Below are 23116 nucleotides of genomic sequence, written 5' to 3' on the forward strand. Positions count from 1 at the left end.
GATTTGCGACTCTCTCATCAGCATTGAGTATCCATTCAGGTACTCGTTCCAATAGCTGGACTGTACTAGGATGCCCAGGTAGATGGCAAGCTTCTTTATCATGGAAAGCTGTTGATTTCCAACGTTCTACCATTTCACTGGATTCCACATATAACCTTTGAAATCTTTCCAAGTCAAACAAGAGATCATCATCCTCCAGATATTGTCTGGTTATGGAGTCCTGTTGATGTCTCAATTGCCTATTCAGGGTAATGAGCTGCAGTGAATGTTGATGATCAGCAACTGGTCCCTCTTCTTGCACTTTCATTTTTCCTTTAGCATCTCTGCTGAGTTGGGATTGTTCTGTTGGCTGATTCCCAGTGTGACTGGGCTGCTACTCTCCAGTCTGCCCGACTGGTGTCCTTCAGCCTGTCCTTTCTGCTGGCCCTCATTCTGGCCTGGCTGTGACTGGCCTCCTTCATTTGGCCGTGTCCCACCAGTACCAAGTCTTGGAGGTGGAGATGGTGGTGGGGCATCATCATCATCCTTTGTATGCCGAGCTTCTTGATCATCCTCCTCCTGATCAGCTTCATCTTCCTGGTCTTCTTCTTCCTCATCCGGAGAAGTCTGTTGCTCAATATAATCTAATATATCTTGATTCATCAGAACATTATTGTACTCAGTCACCTTGTCCTGCAAATAGCTCTGCATACTTTCCATCAAGGACTTTTAGTTCTCTAAATTGAAAACAACATTGCCTGATGGATTTAAAATTTCAGCTAATCTATTATAGATGTATCTTTCAGTCAAAGAGGCCTTCAGAGAGGTATGACGCATTAGCAGGTTTTTGAATTCCACCCGCTTTATCCTAAGGATTGTTTCAGACCGCTCTGCAGCTCTCAATGCTTCATTTCGTTGATTTTTTATGATCATTATTTCAGACTCAGCCTTAGCTAACTTTTTGTTTAGCAACTCATTATTCCTTTCTGAATGAGCTTCCAGTACCCTGTGTTGTATGTTCTGCTCCTCCCGGGCTTTCTGGAGCTTTTGAATTTGATTTTGTGCCTCTGTCAAATCAACTTTGAGCTTTTTCACTTCATCTTCTGGTCCAGCAGCCTCCATCAGTTGTCCCATACAATTGACAATGGTATTCCAAGAAGACTGTATGAGGACTAAACATTTGTCTTTGACTGTGGTTGGATCAGAATCAGTAGGCTCATGTATTGCCACTGGAGCTATGTAGGGTAGAGTTACATAATCAGCTTTGCTGAGCAGAAGATGCCCTTTCAATTGCTTAGTCTGCATTTGTTGCAACTTGTCCTGTTTTACCAGTTGCAAAAGGTTTCTAGTATTTAGAGTAGGAATTCCACTAGTATTTAGAGTAGGAATTCCACCAGGCAGAGTCGAGAAAGCTGGACCTTTCCCTTTGTCAAGTTGACTCTTGCCTTTGTCCCCTGGTTGGTCTGCTATCTTCTCAAAAGTAGCTGGCTTGGCACGATCTTTCCCAGAACCAGTAGCAACTGTATTTTTTACGACTGACTGGTCAGGCATAGTCTTTTGAGCAGATTGCTGCTCAGTCTGGCTCACTACAGCTTTCTCAGTGTTTACTGTCTTGACCTAGCTTTCTATCTGCTTCAAAATCTCACTGCTTTTTGTCAGTGTAGTCTTTGGCTTCTTTGAACCGTGCCAGCCTGTTCTACAGTTGCTTTCCTTTTCAGGTCGGTTGAAATGGTTTGACTGTCTGTTTCCTCATCGTCTGAGTACAGTTCAATGTTCTTTGGTTCAGAAATTGGCTTCTCACTCCAAGCCTTCTTTACCTGCTCATTAACATCTGCAGCAGCAGTAGCCCAATACAGGAATTGCCGAACATACCAGGCCTTGAAAACATTTTGAGATTTTAGCTTGGCAGTCTACTAGAGTACATTATGCGAGAGAATTTGACAAAGGTTAATAGGAACCTGTGGATCCAATATCTTGGCCAACAGCATAGCAACCAATTTTTCAAATACATACGTTGGGTTGTTTTTAAGGCTTACTACTTCGGCTACAAACCTATAAGTAGTGGAGGCTTCTAGTCCTGCTACTATTGGAACTCCTTGAGCACTTGCCTTGCATTTTCGTCTAGCCGTCTCATCCTCCTTCAGAGCTATACTTATCTGTTGTGCAGTTTCCACAGAAGGTTTGGGCTCATTGGGCATTCGGAATGCAAATGCTATGGCTTCTCGTGTCACTGACACCTTTCTACCATTTACCATGGCATTGCCATTTTCAGCGTCGAAGGAATCAAGAACTTTCTTGATGATATCTGCATCAAAAGCAATTCTTGTATCTTGCAACACAACTCAAAGATCCCAGATTTGTAGCAGAGTCATTGCTTGATCAGTAAATACATAACGCTGGATTTTACTGTACGGGATAATGGGAAGGCTTGCCTTTGCATCAGCCACTCTGGCCTGGGTTTCCTCAAGAGACTCGTGCATCTTCTGATTGTTTCCTTCTACCCATACATTGTGAGGATGATGATGATGAAACACGCAAAGGAGAAGGTGACTTGTCATATCAAAACCGTTCCTTGGTGTTGATAGCAAGGTTAGTTGACAATCAAATGTCTCTTCAGAGGTCAAAGTTTGCGGCTGCAGCAAAGAAACCTCGAAGCTTGGCGATGGAAAATGGTTAACAGGAGGAAAGCGTCGCGTAGGGGATTTATGAGGAAAAATGCTAACTCTCCTGACTATTATACGTGTTCGCGCCATAAAAGCTCCACCACTCGCCGCTCCTAGACTTGTGTGCATTGTTGTTGTCGTGGCAGACATGCATTGGACAAGACTGCGACCCATCCTTGAAATAATTACCATTGGCGTGCCATTTGACCGTTGGGCGCTTAAAATTTGGAAAGTGTGTCCACACTGGTACTGGATTGATTTCTAGTCTGGCCCGACCATACTGGTACTGATTCGTTCTTCGGGTACTGGTTCTGAAGTTGGAACTGGTTGCACATGAAAAAGTTCAAAAATGTATGATTCTGGTATCTCTTTATCAACAAGTTCCCTTTCCTTAGTACCTTGTTCCGGCCCAGTTTCTCTAGTCTCTGAATAATGAAGCTTGATCTTTGCTCCATTATATACTCCTTGGCAACATCAGTCCAGATAAATCTTTCAGTCTGACTGTGCCATTGGAAAAGACCCAGTCTACCTCAAAAGGTCGTGCCCAGGAAGTCTTCAAGTTTGGCTTCTTTGGACCCAGTCTAGAGTGATATAGAAGCACTAAGTCTCCTTTCTGGAATTCTCAAACTTTAATTCGGCGATCATACCAGCGCTTCCTTCGTTGTTGAACAATTTCTTGTTCCAACATAGCCCTTTGCCTGAGTTCATCTAATTGCATCAGTTCATCCAGCCTCTTCTTAAGATTATGGTTGGAGTCTAACCCATACTTCACAACCATTCTCAGACTGGGGATCACAAATTCCACAGGAACCACAGCTTCAGTACCATACACCATTCTGAATGGTGTCATTCTAGTAGTTACCTTATAAGATGTCCTATAAGCCGATAGAGCAGTCTGAAGTTTCAAATCCCACTGATCTGGTTTCTTTTGCACCACTTTTGTGAGAATAGTCTTTATTGTCTTGTTGCTACTTTCAGCCTGTCCATTGCATCTGGGATAGTAAGGAGTAGATTTCCGATGCTTGACAAAAGCATATCCAATAGGATTTCCATAGTGTCATTGATAAAATGTGTTCCTTGATCGGTCACAATCTCTACTGGACATCCATATCGACAGACAATATTCTCAAATAGAAACCTTGCAGTTGACTTGGCCGTGTTGTCAGGAAGAGCCTTAGCTTCAACCCACTTGGTAACATAACATGTAGCCATTACTATGTACTTGTTCTTCCTGGGAATCACCTTCTTAAAAGGTCCCATAAAATCCAGTCCCCATTTCATGAATACTCCCAGTGGTTGTATTGGCATCAAGGGAGTCATATCTACAGCTGTTGGTCGACCCATTCTTTGGCATATGTCACAAGTTTTACAAAAACTTTTGACATCAGCAATCAGTGCTTGCCACCACAGACCAGCTTGCAGAATCTTCTTATAGGTTACTTCGTTGGAAAAGTGTCCAAGAGACTCACCATTATGCGCTTCTGAAATCACTTGTATTCTCTCTCCATAGGGACACATCGTCAAAGTATACCATCGACACCCAGTCGATAAAGTAATCCTCCTATGATAGTAAATTTTAGGCTTTTTATGATCAGAGCTTTCTTTTGATTCTGCTTCCAATCCTGTGGAAAGGCACCTTGGAAAAGGATTCATAGATATCATACCATTTAGGATCCATTGACTCTTTTGCCTCTAACTGAAATAAATCAGCATCCACTGGTTCATCTCTCAAGGGTGATTCTGAATATCCTTTCGTACTTCTTGAAAGAAAATCAGCTCCACAATGGTTTTGGCCAGGCTTATGGAAAATTCTGAATTCAAATTCCATAAGGAACATCATCCATCTTATCAGCCTGCCTTGAATAATGACTTTGTTAATCAGAAATAGAAGAGCTTGATGGTCCACATAAAAATGGAATAACTTTCCCAGCAGGTAATGCCCGAACTTTGTAGCACTAAAAACCATTCTAAGGGCTTCTCTCTCAGTAGTCGTATAGCCTTGTTCAGCCTGACTGAATCTGCGACTAGCAAAATAAACGGATAGTCGTTCTTACATCTGGCTGAGCTAATATTGCCCCCATTGCCAATCCCGAAGCATCGACATGTACGTGGAAAATAATATCCCAATTTGGCTGCCTAAGGACTGGTTTACTGGTAATGGCTTTTTTCAAATTCTGGAAACTCTCCTCACATTCAGTAGTCCAGTTGAACTTACTGGTCTTCTTTGTAAGCTCATATAGTGGTACTGCTTGAGAAGCAAACTTGTGTACAAATCTTCTATAGAAATTCACATAACCCAAGAAAGAACTCAACTCGAAAGCAGTTCTAGGTGCTTTCGCTTGCTGGACACTGTATTTTGTCATTGGCCATCTGTGTTCCATTACGGGAAACCACATGTCCCGATAGCTGTCCCTTCCAGACTAGAAAAACAGATTTGAATGGATTCAAACAAATCCGCTTCTCCTAGAAGCGTTTGAAAACCATTTCTAGGAATAGAAGGTGTTGTTCCTCATCTGAATAGACAGTGAAGTCGTCCATGAAAATGGCGAGGAACCGATGAAGAAATTCATTAAACCTCTCCATCATACACCGCTGAAAAGTAGCTGGTGAATTGCACATGCCAAAAGGCATCACCAAATACATGAAAGCTCCCCACTCAGTGATGAAAGTGGTCTTAGCTCTATCTTCAGGAGCGATCTGTAACTAGTTATATCCACTATAACCATCCATGAAGCTATACATCTCATATCCTGCAATCTCATCAAGCAACATATCAGTAAAAGGTAAGGGAAAGCGATCCTTAATAGTATGGGCATTTAGTTTCCTATAGTCGACACAAACTCTCAATTTTCCATTCTTCTTGGGGACAACGACTATGGGAAATAGCCAATCACTGCTTGCCACTTCCATAATGAACCTAGCCTTGAGAAGATTATCAATCTCCTCCTTGACCTTCTTTGCATAGTTGGGGTTCATCCGGTATCTTTGCAATCTTACTGGCCTAGCATCCAGTTTCAATGGTATTCGGTGTTGATAGACTTTAGGATCTACTCCCTTCATATCTGTATGTTCCCAGGAAAACACATCTTTATAGTTCTGGAGCATTTTCCGTGCCTTTTTCTTCATTGCCGGGTTGAGGTGCTTCTTAACCTTGATCATTCTGGGATTTTCCTCTGATCCTAGGTTCCACTCTTCTACTTCTTGGTCGTCTGAAAGAAACCAGTTTGGTCTGCCTCCTTTTCGTTTGGTTGATTCTTCAGCGTAATCCCAGGATGGTCCATTCATTTTTGAATCATTATTATGATCCTGTGGGTACTCTTCAGAACATACTGGTTCCTCTACTATACCTGTATCAGCTGCTGCCACCATCCTTCCAGTTAGCTGAATTGTTCTTTCCCCTGTATTGACTTCGGTAAACTGATCAGGGAATTGTCTCTTCTCTTTATCACCTTCTCTTTGTTTAGCAAGACAGCATTCAAGTCGATTTCTGCCAAAGGGAATATATTCATAGCCGCTAGCATTTGCTCGATTTTCTTGGCTCTGTACTTCTGACACAACTCCTTCGGCCTCAATTCCTTTTTCCAGCTCCTGGTATTGTTGGTCTGAATTTGGATTCTGCCACCACTCGCCCCTTCTATGGTCAAATTTTGGTTTGCATAGTCATGAACAGCATGTGTTGTTCTCAACCATGGGCACCCTAGTAGCATTCCATATGCTCCCTGCACATCCAGGACTAGGAAACTGGTTTTGAATTTCTCCCTCCCAACTCTTATCTGCATGTTTTCAATCATACCCGTCGCTTGTACGACTCTATGATCTACCATTCTTGCTTTGAATGGTTCCGGTTTCATATTAGTGATACCCATTCTTTGCTGAAGATGGGCTCCCATTATGTTGACTCCTGCCCCTCCATCCAGGATAACGCTTGAGAGAGGTTCCCACTGCTTCCTGACCTTGTAGTCTACCTGAATAAGTGGAACTTCATCATCTCGGATAGCCATCAAGTCCACTATTCTGGCCTCTGCCTCAGCTTTCTTGCGCTGTCTGATAAAGTTGGCCACCTCAGGCAAGGTTTTTCTTATATACTCCAGCTCTACATTCAGCTTCTGGATTCTATCACAAATTTTCACCTGAATTTCTTCTCTCTCTTGGTCAGACTGATTGTCAGAGCTTGAAGAACTGGTTTCTTCACACTGCCATTCTTCTTTTGCAGTGCTTCCACTCTTTCCATCCACTCCCATTTCATCAGCTAGTCCATGTACCACAGCCAGCATGGTCTCGGTCATGGCCGGTAGTGACTGATCTTTATCAGTCGATTGGGCTGGTATCCTTTGAATGACTCTAGCTTCGGAACTTTCTGGCTGCTCTGGCAACTTCTTAGTTAAATCCTCCGTGATTTTAGCTGCTAGTTCCCTCTGCTCTTGCCACTCATCTACCACCTTCTCTTTACCTTTGGCCTTCCAAACTTCTCTTGTTGAGCCTACTTGCTGCTGTTAGGATTGACTGGTACTTCTGAAGTGTCTGGGATTTCTTCAATGACTACTCCCTTGCTCCTGTAACTACCCTAACTGGGACTGGCTTTGGTGCCTTAGCCTCAGTAGTAGTCGTTACAGGTGCATCTGGACATTGGGCTGCAAAATGACCATACTTTCCACAAGTATAGCGATTCATGCTCCTGTTCATCTTCCTCTTCCTCTGCCTGTAAGGTCTCTACCTTCAAATTTCACACAAGTTCTATTACGCATTTGAATTTTTTAAGCATCACTCATTATTTAAGATATTCAAGTTCAAATTATGAATCGTAGGCTGAGAAAACCTAGAATTTAAAATTTACGCTACAAAATTTTGACATGTTTAGCTATATGAATCACTAATTAACTTATTGTAAGACTTAGTTACTGATTGTAGAATCTTTTTTTACTACTGTAAAGTTAATATAAGACTGTAAAGTTTAACTTAAAAATGTAAAGTAAATTATCATTAAGGAAATAAATAAAATAATTATAAAGATAAAAGAATACACAAGGATGACAAATGAAGGCACATGGACTCGCTTGGACTCACATAGGAGGGGACAAAGTGGGACACACTGTCACATGAAAAGGAGAGGCTAGTCTTGACTAATCTTAATGAGGGGGGCTGTGTGGCCTTATCTTTTGATGATAATGACAAAGTGGTCAAGCTGATGGGTACCAAAAACACGGGTATGATTTTTGGATAAAAAAAATTTAAAAAAATTTAATATATATATATATATATATATATATTTTATTGTTTTTAAAAAAAAATTTAAAAAAAATTCGGAAAAAAAGTTGGACGTTTTCTTTTCTGCTATAAATAGAGCATCCATGCTCACACTTTAGACATAGAGATTGCCTCTATAGCGCTCACGAAGTGCTGCCACTTCTCTTAGAGAGAAGGCGTCTACAAACCACTAAGAGAGCAAAAACTCTAGTGGACTAATAAGGTGCGTATTAATTAAGCATTCAATTAACTTTAGGAATGATGTATGTGTGCTATCTCTTACTCTAATCTCTAATGGATTAGTAAGATTCAATTAGCTTTAAGAAGGATATGTATGTGCGATCTTTTACTCTAATCTCTCTAATAGATTAGTAAGATTCAATTAGCTTAAAGAAGGATATGTGTGTGTGTGTGCTATCTTTTACTCTAATCTCTCTAATAAATTAGTAAGATTCAATTAGCTTAAAGAAGTATATGTGTGTGTGTGTGCTATGTATTACTGTAATCTCTCTAATAGATTAGTAAGATTCAATTAGTTTTAAGAAGGATATGTGTGTGTGTGTGCTATCTCTTACTGTAATCTCTTTAATAGATTAGTAGGATTCAATTAACTTTAGCAATTATGTGTGTGTATGTTTTCTCTTACTGTCATTTCTCTAATAGATTAGTAAGATTCAATTAGCTTTAGAAAAGGATGTGTGTGTGTTCTCTTTTACTCTAATCTTTCTAATGGATTAGTAAAATTCAATTAAATTTAGAAAAGATGTGTGTGTATGTTTTCTCTTAGAAAAGGATGTGTGTGTGTTCTCTTTTACTCTAATCTTCTAATGGATTAGTAAGATTCAATTAACTTTAGAAAAGATGTGTGTATATGTTTTATCTTACTCTAATCTCTCTAAGTATACCTACTCTCTCTAGTTAGTACATCTTCACTATTAACTTATGCATAGTTAATTGAAAGTTAATACATAAGAGAACTCATCATATTCTTATTATACATGATGAAATTCTCATTCACCAATTTTATTGTCAATTAGATTAAGTAGAATTTTGAATAATACTAAAAATTGATTTAGTTGAAGTATAGAAATTGAAGTTAGAATTGAATTAAAAATGTGAAGCATAAAAGTAATGCATTCCTAAACTTTCACTCATAGTTTACACACTTAATTTTTGATTAATTACGATTAGCAAATATTTGATGTATAGAAATTAGATGTAGAACAACAACAATAAGTGTGAATTCGAGTTGGTGAGGGTTCAAATTACAGACTCTCTTTGGAAACAAGGAGATTACTAGGGAAATCGACCAATTTAAAGTTCTAAGTGTATAACATAAGTGTAGTACAAAAAAATGGCTCCAAAGCGTGTTCGAACCCAAGGCGCTAATGATCATGAAGCTGGTACAAGTAACGGTGGAACCCCTACGGAACATCCTATGTCTCCACCAATCGGACCAATCGGAGCTATGGTAGAGGTTAGTATTGCAGTTTCAAGTTATGCATCATTGCATATGCAAGACCATAGAGATATATTATTTACCTTATGAAAAGAAAACACGGACCGAAACCACGGGGCTTAACCCCAAGAAACTCGTCATATGTTTGACAAGTAGGAAAGATTGTCTGGTTAAACTGGTTGCTATAGGAAAGAATGTTTGTCCAAAACCTTCGGTATGGTTTCTCTCAAGTCTCTCTACTTATTAGCGTTGGTATTATGTGGCAGTTGCCGAGGCGTGAGATGGCACCGCTGATGCTGTGGTGGGAGTACACCCAGATTAGCCCAGCTGGATACTGCAATTTTGTTTTTCCGTGGCGTGAGGATGACGCCCAGATTGGCACCATTGTTGCTGTGGCGGGAGTACGTCCAGATTAGCACAACGAGTACTTGTCGAGCGGTATGGGACGCTCATGAGGACAAGGGTTTTTATAAATAATGTATATACCGATCGGACATAATAGCGCTGGTAGAGATTCTTAAGTGAACCTAATCCAAGGGTTGTTGGTTTAAAATTGGACGACTTCTTGTTTGACTATTGTTTGTAATACTATTTGAAGGGTTGTTTTAACGAACCAATATCATAAATAAAGTAAAGGAACATGTATGTTTAAACAGTGTGGTAGTAATTAGATAACAAAAGAAGGGTGAGTGTGGTGTGGAAAGTGGGAGAATGATACCCCGACGGTATCATTCTATGGATGGGTGGACCCGATGAGTCGGGTAACTTTCCAACGCTAGATTTTATTTTATTTTATTTTATTAAGTCATAAATCTTAAAAGAGACAAACCTTGGCGGCTGTGCTTCTGAAACACGGGGAAAAAGCGCACAGCTTGGTCACTCTAAGATTTATACTTTTAGGTATAATTGATTATAAATAGTTTTTAGATAGGGTTATGGTGGTCACGCTCCGCCATAGCAAGATAGGACCAATCCTTCACTAACGGTTCATGTCCATGGCTACGTAGTATCTAAGGCAATGTCCGTTGGTTTTTCTTTTTCAGGATTGGAGACCTATCAAAGGTACTCCGCTCTTCTCAAAAAGGGGGAGGGACCTCACACTGCCTCTGCCCATTCTTGGTTGGTATCGGCCACATCCCTGACCAGTACCACTTGTACCGGGTCTCTCCTCTTGAGCTACTTTGACTAGTTGTACCTTCACTGGTTTAGTGTAGGCAACCACTGACAGATCCTTTCCTTTCTTAAAATGGTGAATTCTAATGCCACAATGATTCCATAGGTGACCAAAGGCCTTGCAGTAGGTACATGGTGGACATTCAGTGGAGATATGGTCCTTGGATTTGCATCTTGAACACCAAGTCTCCATCTTTCGAACTGGCTGTCTTGTGTGGCTAATTTCCGCCATCTGCCTAGCCATCTCTTTAATTTTCTTGGTGCATGATCCCTTCTTTGATTTCTCTTTTGCTTGTTCATTAGAGCTGCTCTCGGAGCTACTGGACATGTCACTGGAATCAGAAGTTTCAGTAGCAGAGCTACTGCTACTGGTCCTCCGCTTCTTGTGGCTCTTTTTCTTCTTAGCCTGCTGTTCCAGTTTTAATGCCCTTTGGACCAGATCATTGAATTTTTTTGTAAGGGCTGGTACCTCTTGTTCCCTAAGCTTCTTGCTTCTGAACCCATTCAGGAACCATTCCCTCAATCTCTTCTCAGATGGCGGTTCTTGCAACTGCCTGGTTAGCTCCTTTATCTTTTCCACATAGCTATGGACTGACAAATTCCTCTGTTTGTGACCTTATCTAATTCATAGAGAATATCTTCGTCCCCTCTATTGTTGGCATATTCCAACCTGAAGGCCTTGAGAAATTTGTTATATGATCTGAGCTGGCATGCAGGGTAATGGTAATACCATTTCCTCGTTGCCTCCTTCAAGGTTTGTGAAAAATATTCCCCCCAATCATCTTCATCAATGTTTCTTAGTTCAGCATACTGCTCAAAAGCTTGTATGTGAACATCTGGATCATCCTTTTTTCCCCCTTTGAATATTGGAAAGGAAATCTTCAGGGAAGCTGTGTAATCATTTCGACTACTACTGATCCTGCCACTTCTCCATTGGATTCAAAATGACGCTTGGGAGCCTTCTTGCAATTGTTAGTGTCAGCATCCCAATCAATCTCTGTCTCTGTCTCTGTCTCTGTCTCAGTGTCAATATCTTCTCTGGTTTGTCTGCTAGAATTACAGTGACTTCCCTTACTGTCCTTGGTATCCTCATCTCTCTGCCGAGACTGAGAACTCTTGGAGCTCTTTGCCTTCCATGCTTCCCGTTCTGCCCGTCGACGTCGAGAATGACTGGAGTGCTGTGAGTCTTGCGCCTCATCAGCCTGACTATGCTCCTCTTGAGCCTCAGTGTCAGTCATCTTCTCTTGCTTGGGGTCAGACTCTCTTCCTGACTCCTCAGGAATGGGGTCCACACGAATGGTAGATTTCCGGCCATGATTGGATTTTGGTGCCATTGCTGAAAACTTCAAACTGGGAGAAGAGTCTTTCAGCGACAATGAGCTTCAGCTTGTCCCACCATGATCACCAAAATGGAATTGGAGATGATCTCTTGAGACAGCTAATTCCAGTGTTGGAAGATTTCAGCTATTAGTGTAGGAAGATATCAGACAGCAGGCTGGACAGGAATCAGAAACTAGACTAAAATGTGGATACTGAAATGAGAATCAAACTTATGTACTGGAAATAAGGTTCAGATTCATATTCAGATTCAGAAGACTAGACAAGAAGTAAGTATAACTGAAATATATGCCATGATTGGGATTACAGATCAAGATTACAGCGAATATGATTTGCAGAGAGAAAGTACAGTTGACAATACTACCAATGATTCTCAAGTACAAGTATAGCCAAGGCGCTAACCCAAATGATAATAATTTCCAACCCGATTACAATGTAATGGTCCCTATTTATACACTTCGAGTTTACTGTAGTAATTACCATAGTACTTACTAAGTAATTCGTTGCCCATCTTCTAAGAAAACGTTCCCACATAGTGAACTATCTAGCCGTCTACAGAAAAGTCCTAGGAAGTGGTCGAAAGAGTGGAGATACTCTTGAATTCCATTGGATGTCATGGTGGAAATGTGTCTATTATTACTGCAAAGAATATAGGGGAGGCCCATGAAATTGCTCAACAAGTGTCAATGAGTGGACAAAAAGCCAGACACTTTTTGAAGAAAGTTTCCCAAGGAAAGCCAGGTCGATATCCTGCTCAAAACAGCTCCAACCAGTAGGCAGGTAACCTTTGGGATCTTTGGAAGGAGTTCTGCAAAGCTACTACTAAGAATGATTCAAATGGTGAGCTTGCAAACAAGCACAAGCAAGTTTGGCTACATTTTGATAAAATGGTCAAGCTTATGGGCCTTAAGAGCACAAAAGAAGAACAACGTCAATCATTTGAAGAAACCTTGGGAGATTTTACTAAGGTCTTCACCCTTTCTTAGGGTGAAAATAACATCTCACATTACATGGTAAGCCATGTTACATGGTGAACTTGTTGCAAGGGATTGTTTTCATTAAATAATGTGGATCGTTTACTCATGTGAACAACATATCTTATTTGCGCATGGTGCATTTTTTATGCACAAATATGGATCACTTGAAATTTTTAGCACTCAAGGCATGGAAAAGTCCCATTATCGAGCAAGGGGGGTGTACTTCAAAAATACTCGACATGGTGGTGGAATGGTGCAATCCAATTATTTGGAGGAGATGTTCAATTGGTTTTTTCGCACAACATTTGCTCGTAAGCTCACAATGGAGCTTGCGTGACAATCCAAGATTTCTATTGAAGTGCAAAAATGGAGTCATCAAGAGCATAGAAACAAGTGGAAAATGTCGCAAGGCCCCACCAAGCATGCTGCATGGTGCCAATGCAGAGTGCGACAAGGGTCAAAGTGGACTCTACTCGAGTCACTACACGTGAACACAGGGTCTAACTCTTAACGATATGTTTATTTAAATAATAGTAGTTTTTTTTCAAAATTAGTGTGAACAAGGTCCTTTTTAAATGGGCCCTTATAAATATTGCATGCTCTCATAAACCACTCATTTCTTAAGCACATGTGAGCTCTTACCATACCAAATGGCATGCACAAAACAAACTGCAAAAGAGCATCCGCCTACCAACAAAAACACCCTCCAAGGATGTGAGAAGCCAGCATGGCTTAAAGGCACAAGAAAATGACCACAAACACCTAGACGTTCCAGGAACTCTTCTCTCGGACTTGGGTGGTCGATACAGACACAGAATCAGAGACAGAGCCACCATGGCAGCGAGCTCATATACCGCACACACATCGGGTGCCCACTGGGGGGAAGACACTGCCTCGAGGATAGGGATCTCTCCCCACACCACAAGATCAAGAGCCAAGGGAAGAGGATGAATTAGAAGAGGCTGCAGATCCAGCCCCTAAGCATGTAAACAGGTGCAAAGTCAAAGTTTTTCAAGAAGCCTAAACACTGCCAGCCAGCAAATGTGCAAGTGCCCCCAAGACAACCAAAGTGGCATCAAAAAATAGCAAGGGAATTTGCAAAAATCCAGCACTACCAGAAGACTACATAGATTTTAATTCAACGCGCCCCCTTTGTTCGCACAGGGAAGGAGGTGCTTCAAAGCTATGGAAATCAGTATAGAATGCAAGCAATAGCGCTAAAGGCTATTCAAGAATCTGTAGAGGCCCACATCATTTTGGTGCCGGAAGATACCAACCTATGTGCCATTCATGCAAAACGAGTGACAATACAGCAAAAAGATATGCAGCTTGCACGTCAATTGCGACAGGACTTTGAGCATTTGCCGAAGTACCCCTCTTTTTATATTGCACACCCTTATCTTTGTAATGAGATGACTTTGCAATGACAATATGATTAACAGTTGTGTGTACTGTGTCTATTATCCATGTGTTTTGAGTTTATTGCTTTTGAATGTGAAGAGTTAAATATAAATCAAATATTAACTTTTTGGGTATCCTATGTGACAGACAAGCCTAGAAAGTGCAAAAAAATGGTGGTCACAAGGGCGCCCAAATGGCCCATCCATCAATTTTGGATGACCTATTTGTGCGCCCTTGTGGCCACCATTTTTTTTGCACTTTCAAGCTTTGTTTACCCCAAAGGATACCAAAAAAGTTAACATATTGTGAAACCAAGTGTTTATGCAACATTAAATTATATTTTTTCAAATGTCCAATGTAATTGGGCCTTTTGGTGTAGGGAAGTATTAGGTAGAGCTGAAGGAGGTGTTAGTGTGCTTGAAAACTTAAATTTTGAGTTAATCTCACCTTTTCTAGTGTCCTTGAGTGCAAAACATAGGTTCCATATGCAAAAAAAAGGGTGGCCATAAGGGCGTGCAAATTGGCCATCCAAAACTGATGGAGGGGCCATTTGAGCGCCCTTGTGGCCACCCTTTTTTTGCACTTGGTAGGCTTCCCTCCCCCCCATGATACTTAAAAAATATAGATTAAGTAAAAGCAAGTGTTTTTGCAGCATTACTTTAGAGAAACCACTTCTTTTCACTCAGATGTGTTTTATACTTTCCCCTAAATTAAGATAAGCTAAAAGAAGTATCATGTGCATTCAACTTCCGTTGTGTGTTGTTACTTCAATAAAAAAAGACACATCTTATTGAAACATATTACCAATTACAACAACTTTCAAGATTGACAGATCACATTTGAAATAATGTACAAGATATAGAGACAATTCATAATATTTTTATTACCTTCAAAAAGTTGATTTTACATAATGTATCTGAGGAGTTCATAATTTTCTTAACCATTTCCTAGAGCCTCTCTTGCGTATAAGGCAACTCCCCAATCAAGAGGGACTGCGCTATGGCCTTTGGGTCGGTTAAGCCAATGGAAGCATGTATCCGTATCTGGGAAAGCACTTTACCACGGAAGCCAGTGCCAAATGTTGTGCATACAAGGGATCTACGCACTAGGAACACAAGATGCACAATTAATGGTGCTCAAACACAAAACCTTTCTCAAAGTTTTCAACGACCAAGTCATAAAATGGGCTTGGGGAGTAAATTCATTATGGACAATGGCCACATCACCAAGGGGGAGTTGTCATTGCTGCAAAATCATCAACCTCCATGACGTCCTGTCATAAACCAATCAAGGTTGAGAAAAAAGACAATGAAGGATTAAAAAAATAACATGAAAATTAGGATAGAGTTTACCTCCTGCTCCTTGTCATCCTCCTCCTTGTTGCCCTTTCCATCCAAGGCAATGATCCCATGCACCACAACTACGAGCTTTGGACCATCAGATGGGGGGTTGTGTAGTGGCATAGGCATCCTAGCGGCCTCAACGTTGGCTTGCGTGGCTTGGAATTCTTCCTCAACCACTTACAACTTCTTTGCTTTGAGGATCTCTGCACACACAACTGCAAGAGTGTCAGCAATAGAGTCCCCAAGTGGCGAGAGCTTGCTTTCAAGGGAATATGGCATATTTTCGAAGGGACATTTGGTGCTGTTACATAGCACGCTCAAGCATTCATCCATGTGCAGGCCAAATGTCTTCTCCAAATCATGCATAAACACATACTCATTCCCATCCACTACCACTTGAGGACAAGTGGCTTATTTCCACCTCTGGGATAGCCTCATCTGTTGATGGTAGTGGAACTATAATGTCACTAGGACCAGCCACGACGATGGATTTCTTTACCACCTCATTGAGCCCCTTGGGGTACTCGAGCTGAAGTGTTTGTCCTTCTACTGCAAGATTCATGGGTTCAACCACTTGCTCCTTGGTGTCTTTGATGAAGGACCCAACGTGAAGGTGTGATAGGTGGAGCTCCTCCAAATCAGGTTCCTCGCTCACTAAGAAGATGAATGTTGCTAGCCGAGAAAGGTAATCCACCCCCAACTTGCGCTTCTTGAGCACTAGCACCCCTGGGGCTTGCTCGTCCAAGAAATGGCATGTGTTGGTGGCAATTTCTTGGAATCATCGCAACCACTTGTAGAATGGGCGGTCACCTTTGTGTTAGCAGAGGCTGTGTAGGTGTCCATGTCTAGCCTGGGGTGTAGATAGAGAGTGGAGGAGCTCAAGAGTTGCAAAAGTGAAAAGTGTAAATGAGTTATGCGGCCCCCTTTTACAATGGTCCCTTTTTTAAAGACATTTAAAAAAAAGGGGCACTTTCACCAAAAAATGATCTCTCATCTCAATGCAAAAAATTATATTCAAAGACATGATTTACCGAAACAAACCATGTTGATAACATCAGGGATTGTTTTCAAAATTGCAAGAGTTACAAAGTTATAAGAGTGATAGCATAGTTTTATACATGCCCCAGTCCTCCTCGACCTTCAATTTGTCTTCCATTTCTCTTCCCAATCTGCGGACATTCATTATAATAATAATCCAATGATTGACAAACTATGATGTATTGAAAATGTGGTGGAAGGATTCTCACCTTGTGACCTTGTAAACAAAATTGCGCTTGTTGAAGGGCCTCAAAACCCATAATAACCAAACGTTTTCGCACATTGCTAAGAGTCCAATGCTTGTACACTTGGACTGCCTCCAAAGCATCATTGGGCATCCTCACTGCAATGTCAAAGCATGCAATAGCGCCATCTACACTTTGTAAGGGAGTCCACACTCCAAGATTGCACATCCAATGAACATAGTGGAATTGTATGTACAAGGAGGTGCGGGATTTCAAATAGAACATTCCAATACCTGAAGCTCCAACCTTACAACGGTACCAGTCCCCATTGTGCATGGCCTCCACAAAACCCCAGTCCTCTTCTAAAAGCCTTCCTAATTCCTCATAATGCACATCTTTACATACAAGCATTGTGGTAGTCTCCACAAATCCAAACTCTTTAAAAATGTGCACAAAACAATGAATAGGCAAATACCAACTCAAGCCCACAGACCTAGAAGCTTTAGATTCTTTCAAAGATTTTTGTACATCTATTATCATCTTTTGCTTGAGAGATGCTACCGACCACAAATCTGGCACCGACCACTCCATACTTAATAAGGAAGTTACTTTGATGGGTTAAAGCATTCCAAACTCTTGTATAGAAGTAGGCACAATATAGGAGTGATAATAGAAGAAAATCACTTTGAACCAGTTTGGTTGGGCAAAGATGTGCAAAGATTGTTGCTCCAATATCCGCATGTATAGCATTGAATGTTCTGGATAGACTATGTAGTGGCTGCTCCTCCACCAACGTGGATGGAAATATGACTATAAATGCATGGCAAATCTTAAGTATGAATCCATAATAACATTACATTGTGATTTCACACCTAGCTTTACATTCTCAAAACATGTACTTACAATGTGTTGTCAATCGAGGTGGTTGTTGAAATTGCATGCTTGACATTGAGAAAACATGTTGCACAATGGCTACGGGCCACTTAATGATGTGGCGTTGATGTATCATCTTCATCTTGAAGTTGGCTTGCCACACTACTATAAAGGGAAACGGTTATAAGCTCCCATCACTATAAAGGTGAGTGTTTTCTGCTCACTTAGCATTGGTAGTGTGTGGCTTCTGTGAGCGTGTGAGTACTTGTGTGCTTTGAGAGTGTGAGGTTTTTTTTCACAAGGGTGTCGGGTTTAGTAATTGGATATATGGCTAAAGGAAAGATAAGCATGCTATTATAGAGTTGGCCGCTCCGACTCCATCTCAGGTGAGTTATGGACTATTGTCTGATTGATGTGGTATGACACATTTGCTGCTATGGTACCATCCCTCATACTTGTATTGTAATGTGACTTTTACTGAGCCCCCTTTTTTTAGCTATGGCTAGATGGTTTATTTTTCTATAGGAAATTCTTTCCTTTTATTGGTAAATCTTAAAGAAGTGCAATAGTGTGTATCGGTGGCCTTGGTTTGTGATTGCCTATCAAAATGTAGGGCTTGTGATGTTGATGCATATAGATGGTCCTGTCATTAGCTCGGACTGTTTCACATGGAAGGAAAGTAGCCTCCTACAATAATGGGTTAATGGTGTCTTAAAAAGCTTCAAACTTGGTGAAAGAAACTATATGGTAGTGTTGACCTACCTGGTGGGAATAATCATTGGCCTGGCATGGGTACGAACCGGTCATAGGCATGGTTTTTAAATAAAAATCATTGAACAAAGCTTTCCTCTTACAGTACTGCTTCAAACTTGGTGAAAGACACTATATGGTAATGTTGACCTACCTGGTGGGAATAATCATTGGCGTGGCATGGGTACAAACCGGTCATAGGCCTGGTTTTTTTAATAAAAATCATTGAATAAATCTTTCCTCTTACGGTACTGCTTGATTGTTAACTTGAACCTTTTTTTTGATTGAAATAAGATGATTGAAGTCCTGCAAATTACTTGGTGATAGAACCTATAAAGTTAACCTATTCATAGGTAATAAACCTTGACCTGTTAAATTTTGTTGTTTTTTAAAAATTACCGCAGCACGTATGCTTCTATTGGGGGATTCTAGGTTGGATACTGAGCTTACTACTCTTGCTCAAATCTCGTCTATACTGTCTGAGGGTGATTCTGGGTTGGAAACCACTCATGCTGCTCAATACTAACCTCATTTATCTAATTAGGTAGTTGGCCCATTCACAATGGGCCTACTATCAACCCATTGTGTATGGTGCCTGGGATAGGGTGGGTACACACACACACAGACACACACACACATGCATGCATGCACACCTAAGAAATATTATATCTAGTATTTAAACCCAATTTAAAAACAACCCGACTCCTTACTTGGTTGGATTTAGGACTTCTTTACCCCTACAACCCTTTAGATACATAAAATTTTTACCCCCCCCCCCCCCTTTCTTTTGTGGGAGTGGCACCTTAATATATGACTTTGTTAAGCCTCTCAAAGGTGCATAGAATATGAAACAGTGCCCCATAAAAATGGTAACTGGCGGGCAGTTTTGAGTATTGTGTTAAATGACGGTGTGCTTATCGAGTTGTTCACGCTTGCTACTTACTGTATCTACCTCACATTTAGGCTTTGTGCACCTGCACGCTGCATGATGATTTTCTTTCTCTCTTCTCTCCCACTCAATCCCCTTATGGGGCCATGGCGGCTGCCACTTGAAGCTAGACACTTTGAAAACTGAGCATTATTCAATGATGTAGGTCTGCATTATCATCAAAACTCTATAAAAAGGTGAGGATGGCCTTGAGCTCCTCACTTAATCCCTTTGCGTGGTGTTTATGTTGTTATAAAGAGAGATTGAGGGTTTGTTTTGGAAGCTTGCCTATTGTCTAACCATGGAGCTTGTGGAAAAAGAGGGGGCTTCTCAGGTCCGCATTCTATACATAAATTTTTTTTAAACTGTTTTTCCTGCACCAGACCTTTTGGTTTCATATGATTTACAGGGAAATAGTATGGCTTGAGATTTAGCAGCCATGAGCATTAAAAGTAATCCACTCCGTACTTTCTCTTGTTTTTTTGACGCGAGTGGTTTTTCTACAATAGTCTACATAACTTCTTTCTTGTTTTGACTTTAGGCGTAAAGGGCACTTGGACTAAGCAAATAAATGAGGATTTCAAGGATATATGAAGGGCTTTGTTCTCATGCATTGAGCTTTATGATTGCACAAGTGTAGATAGCTCTACACCAATGTGTTGGCTGGCTTTTTACAAAAAAAAACAGGGATTTCTTTTTACCATCTTTTTGTTGTTTAGGCATTAGGTCATACCCATGCACTTCACGGGTAAGCATGGCATTAAGTTTGGGGCCTTGGTTTTTGGCTCATAGATCTCCATACTGACTAAACAAAATTAGGCTATGAGCTATGGTTAATAGCCACTGATGCCATCAAAGGAAAGCAAGATACACCAATGGTATATTTTGGCTAATGAGCCCTTGTTACATTTGATGCATGGTTTCTTGTTGGGATACTAGCATAATTGTGGTGTCACATTGGTAATATAACTGCACATTGTGATCTAGGTCACATTGCACACCATGATGGTGGTATTTATAACCATGCCGAAATTGAACAGTCTGAATTTAATAAGTTACTTTTTAAGGAATGGCGTGTGAACACTCGGGTGTACAGTTTTGATATATTAGTTTGGTTCCTATCACTCAAACTCAATGTAGAGGATGTGATATGCTTAGATAAGTTCTTTTTTTCCTAAAGCCAAGCAATAGACAAATTATTTGAAATATAAGATAATATGTTTGAAGGTTGTATTATCTAATGCTAAGGAAAAACTTACTATGTTTTGACTCATGGTTTCAAAGATAAGACATATTTAGGAATTTTGGGAATTATTCAAGTCCCATTTTAAAAAATGAGACTTGAAATTGCATTAATTTTTTGTTAAGTTTGACCTCATGGTTGTTTCTAGGGACCATTTGTGCCATATAAATTGAAGCACTAGCACATGAACCAGGGGTTGAAACTTAAGTTCAAGCCTCACTCGTTGCTTCTATGTGGGATATTAATAAGATTATTTAATTTGATTTGAGTCTCATATGGCTCATTTAAACTAGCAGGTGGACATAGTCAAACTTCGTTCAAGGCACTAACACATGGATGTGAGACTCAAACCTAAATTCAATGCTCACTTATTGTTTCTCTATAGGATATCAAGAGGAGGTTTGAAGCTAATTAGAGCATCACATGCCTCGCTTAAACTAGCAGGTGGGCATGAAGCTCAAACCTAGTTCAAGACAACTCTATGTGACTAAAGGATGGTATCATAAATTTAACCTTAACACGTAGCCATATCCTCAACACACAGATATATTTTTGTGTTTGTGTATATACAATGAAAAATCATTTGGAAGCATGATTTTAACATTGTTGATAAGGAAGAGTAACTTTTATGGGCAAAAAAACAGGAAGACTAACTTTTTAATGTGAATAGCACTTTCATCAAACATTGCACTAATCAAAAGATTATATTATCTGTAAATTCAAGAAATTTTAAATGGAGGCCAATGGAATCAAAAGCATCATAAAAGAGTACAATGTTAAGAAACTAGGGTGAAAAATGAGCAACAAAATTGGACTTGTTCACAAGCCCTTACTAAAGCAATTTTCATGTTGAGGGGATCTCACATGAGGATGGTGTTTAGAAACACCAAGATAATAAATGAAGAAAAAAAAGATATTAACATTAGTATTCTTAGTTATCTAGGCAATTCATATTTACAACAAGATAAATGTGAGTTTCTAGGAAAAATCAATCAGCTAACCTAATACATATATATCCTTAAAAATTGTGTTTCCTCTTATACATACTCTATTTCTTTGTTGCAAGCCAATTCATTTACCAGAGTGCTACAAGTATATCCCGGCTTATCTTTGTATATATCATTCTAGGTAGCCATGCAATTGTTGTTCTCCTCAAAAAGATTTAATCTCTTCACTTGATAGGCTCCATAATTTTTCAAAATGAAGTATGTTTGTGCATATTCCATTTACATGAGGGGGGAGTGCGTCTCTTTAATAAAAAAGGTGGGGACTCTCTCTTATGAAGAGCATGATCATGCTTACTATTCCAAATAGCACTACAAGAGGTTGTGTGCTCTTGTGACGCTGTTAGCGACGGAAATACACTGGGTTTTTATAACCCCTGACGTCGCTACGAGAGCGTCACTATATGCGTCGCTAAGCGTCGCTATCAGCGTCGCTATATAGAGACGCTCATAGCGACGCACATAGCGACGCTCATAGCGACGGTTATAGCGACGTTTACACTGAAGACTATAGCGACGTTTACACTGAAGACTATAGCGACGCTACAGAGCCATAAATAGCAACGGTTATAGCGACGCCCGAGAGAATTTTTTTTTGGTGGCAGGGCATTGAATGCCCTGCCACCCATCAACCATATTGTACTTGATTCACTTTTTAAAAAAAGTGCAAGGGTAGATAATAGACCCAAAATAGTCACCCACAAGACGCATTGTTTGCAAAATTGACAATTGTACACATCATAGGCAAAATGAATTGATTGGCAAATGTAATAATGACAATTGTACAACATCATAGGCATAAAGAATTGATTGGCAAAAGGAACTGCGGTGACAAATGTAATAATATACATGGTTCAAAAAGACGTATAAAATCCGTCTCATGATACATAAGCTATGAGAAACCCTAAACTAATGCTATCTAGCTACGGCTAAACTGACGTCGTCTAGTCAGACGTCTCATCGCGTCCAAGCGGCGTATCTGTCGGATTCTACAAAAAAAGACAATAAGACAGCTTTCAGTAAGTATAAACATATAACGACATTCATAAAACAATACAAAAAATAAAAAAGAGTAAACCCTAATACTAACCATGCCGCCGCGAGAACTGAGAATGTCCATCAGGGCGTTTAAGCCCTTCCTGCCTACGTACTCGCGCTCGTACGGTGTGGGATCACGTCCTGTCATCGACCACTGTCAAAACATACAAAGATTTCATTATGTTAGAATTAAAAAACTCATAAACCCTAAACTATCGAACATAAAGAGCAATGTGAAAACACTTACAAAATCGGCCTCAAATGATGCCCATCCACCGCTCCCCAAGTGGTGCGAGCTCCCTGCCTCTACTCGCGCTCTGGCTGCATCCTTTTGTTGCTTCCACTTGTCGGGATTCTCGCGCGCTGCTTTCTTCGCATTCTTCCAATCTTCTTTGGCCAGCCAATCTGGCCTGTTCCACCCATTCTTGATTGCTTTTTGCACTTCCAGGCTACGCAATCTGCAGGAATTCGTAGCACACC

This window comes from Adiantum capillus-veneris, chromosome 21 (genome assembly GCF_014529385.1).
Source record: "Adiantum capillus-veneris isolate H3 chromosome 21, ASM1452938v2, whole genome shotgun sequence".
NCBI lineage: Eukaryota > Viridiplantae > Streptophyta > Polypodiopsida > Polypodiales > Pteridaceae > Adiantum > Adiantum capillus-veneris.